Source organism: Orycteropus afer, unplaced genomic scaffold (assembly GCF_000298275.1).
Source record: "Orycteropus afer afer isolate SDZICR_OR568_19922 unplaced genomic scaffold, OryAfe1.0 scaffold04031, whole genome shotgun sequence".
NCBI lineage: Eukaryota > Metazoa > Chordata > Mammalia > Tubulidentata > Orycteropodidae > Orycteropus > Orycteropus afer.
In genome coordinates, this window is record NW_006925618.1 from 1,501 (window position 1) to 4,475 (window position 2,975).

The following is a 2,975-nucleotide window of genomic DNA, read 5'->3' on the forward strand; positions in this document are numbered from 1 at the left end:
ATGGACTCAAGCATAGCAAGGATTGTGATGATGGTGCAGGACCAGGCAGCGTTTCGTTTTGTTGTACATTGAGTCACTATGAATCAGCACCCACTCGATGGCACCTGACAACAAAACTTAAAACAACAGCCCACAAACATGCCTCAACTGGCTTTAGTTTTTCCTTAAAATATTTTCTCATAGTAAAAATAGAAACAAAATTAAGAAGAACAAAAACACCCAATGTTAAGACCACTAAACAACGTACAAACTTGAAAAATTAGACACGTCAGATAGGCAATATAAACTCCATAGTATGAAAGCAATATATTCCAAGTATCTAAGACTTGACAAGTTCTGTAGAGTATCTCCCATCAGTAGATGGCAAATTGCAAAATCCTTGGTCTTCTGCCTGGTGGAACTGGGTGGCATTTGCTGGTTTGAAGTCAAATCCATTCCAAGGTATGTCGTGTTGGGACAGTAATGGTGGGATGGTAAAATACACAGTCAAGTCTTGTACACTGGGTTAAACCTACAGTGTTTTGGATGATAGAATGGAGAGTCCATTTTCTTACAGGCTGGGAAGTAACGTCAGAATTGTGTACTGGAAGATGCAGCTGGTGTTGTAACTGTGTTTTGGTTTGTTACTTTTTATTGTGATTTGCGTGAAATTTTACAGAGCAAAATTTGTTTTCCAGCCAACAAAATATTTTATTTTGTGACACTTATTACAATCCCACAATGTACCAGTGCTCTTCCTACTTCCTCCCTGTGTCCTTCTTACTTATCCAAAAATGTGGAACGCTTCACAAATTTGTGTGCCATCTTTGCACAGGGGCCATGCTAATCTTCTCTGTATCATTCTAATTTTTGTATACGTGCTGTGGATGCGAGCACTGTCGTAACTGATTTTGGAGTCAGTGCTGGGATTCTTCTGCTTGTATGAGTGAAGGGGCAATCTGGCTTAGTACATTTTGCATTGCATTTACAATTTGGATGAACAGACACATTTTTCAGCATATTTACAATGGCAAAGGCTTTGCAAGGTGAAATGGGGCGATAGTAGGCACACTCATCCCCGTGTTTACAATCAAGCCAGTACTTGCAGCCCTCCAAAAGTTTGTATGGTTTCTGCCACATTCAATTCACTTACCTCAGCATTTGACGAGCTACTATTTGTGTCCTCCAGCTGTCTGCTCACCAGCTGCAACTCCTGTGGGTGGAGAAGACCTTTGTGTCCTTCTTTGAGGCTGCAGTTTGGTTTACTGGTTTCATGCCTTCAAAGCACATGTCTTCCTCTTGATCTGACATGTATCCTGGGAGCTGGGGACACCAATCTAGCATTACTATAATCTTGGCACTTGCAGGTTTATCTGGTTGTACAAGATCTCATAATGTCTGCATAGTTCAAAGCAAAAACCCACAACCATTGAGTCGATTCCAACTCATAATGACCTCCACTGGATTTCCAAGATGGTAAATCTTTATGGAAATAGATTGCCCATCATCCTTCTGTAGAGTAGATGGTGAGTTTGAACCACCAACCTTCTGGTTAGTAGTCAAATGCCTTAGGCACTGTGCCACCAGAGCTCCTTAATGTCTGCATAAGGTGTCCTGAAAGTACCTGAAGGGTACCTGCCAACTTCATCCCCAACTCATGGTTTCATGCCTCTACTATGTCCTCAGACAGCTTTCGCTTTGCAGGATAAATGATCTTGTGTTTGTATGGACCATGGATTCTATATCATAGGTAATGTTACCTTTTTCTCTATTATCCTCTTTTATTTCCTGTTCTTTAATTGGGGGACTTATTCTGGGAGGCCTACTTTGCCCTGGACCACTTCTGCTAGCAATTCATCTTGAGAAGTTTGAGTTCTAGGAGACACTGGAAGTGTCTGTTTCTGAGGGATTGTAGAATAGTTTGTTGTTTTTATTACAGGTTCTTGAACTTCAGATATAGCCTTCAAAATTAGGTTCTTGTTAGTTTTCTTATAAGGTGGAAGTGAAGGTCTCCTTGCAGGCTTTGATGGCATGACACACTGTTGGAGACACCTCTTGCCTGGGAACCATAATCATCTTCCTCCTCTTCTTCTCCATCCTGATTGAAATTTTTTACTTTAACAATTCAACTTACTATGGACAGCTTTCTCTTCAGAAAGTTTTCTTCCTCAATACTCATTTTTTCCAGGTTGTTTCTGAAGAAGTACTGTAAGTCTTCTTTGAGCTGTTAGCAGTTCTGGTTTACACAAATGATCTGTGTTATACCCAGCTGTTCTGTATGTGGACTTCTGTGGTAGTATGAATACAATTTCTTGAATATCATTTTGCTGCTGTTGAAACTGCAGTCTGTTTGAATGAGCACAACTGTCTACATTTCAACTTGGAGGTGGCTGACAAATCTCAATAGATGAGTGAAAAGAACCATATGTTAGCTTCACTGTAGGTTTTTCCTGAGATAAGGAAGTCTCCTTCACAAAATTAAGATCTTCATCAATGTGATCATCTGGTTGAGGCTTAATATCAATCACATCTTCAGAGGGTGTTGGCTCCCTCAGAGGTTTCACTGTTGACATTAGCAGAGTTGCAACTTCATCATCACTGAGTCTGTCTGACAGTGTTTTCTGCTCCTGTGAACTTGTGCAAACTCTGGGATCTCTCTTTTAAGATTTCGTGCGAGAAACTGAGGCGTGGCACAGCTGCCTTCTCTCCTCTCCTCAACTGAACCTGCCCTTGATTAAAGCAGTTACTATCAAAGGTTTTGGTACCAGATGACTTTAGGGTAGAGGATTCAGATATAACAGAGCAAAGTTCATCTAAAACCCATGAGGCCATATGATGAGTCAATTCTGTTGTTCCCAATGTGGAACAAGACTCAAAATCATTTGGAGAAAAAAAAGAGGGGGATGGACCAGGTTTGCTGGTCCGATAGAGCCTGGTGGAACCACTGAGACTATGGCCCCTAGCTGCCCTTCAGGTCTGGAATTGAACCCACACCT

At 41.2% G+C, this 2,975-nt stretch overlaps 1 non-coding gene and 1 pseudogene across 1 annotated transcript; both read right to left on the reverse strand.

Annotated features, from left to right (window-relative positions):
• Positions 1-353: 353 nt before the first annotated feature.
• Positions 354-2,793, reverse strand: LOC103213504 (annotated as a pseudogene).
• Positions 770-876, reverse strand: LOC122152113. The gene has a single exon (XR_006164396.1). It is a non-coding gene; the product is annotated as a U6 spliceosomal RNA (small nuclear RNA).
• Positions 2,794-2,975: the final 182 nt, after the last annotated feature.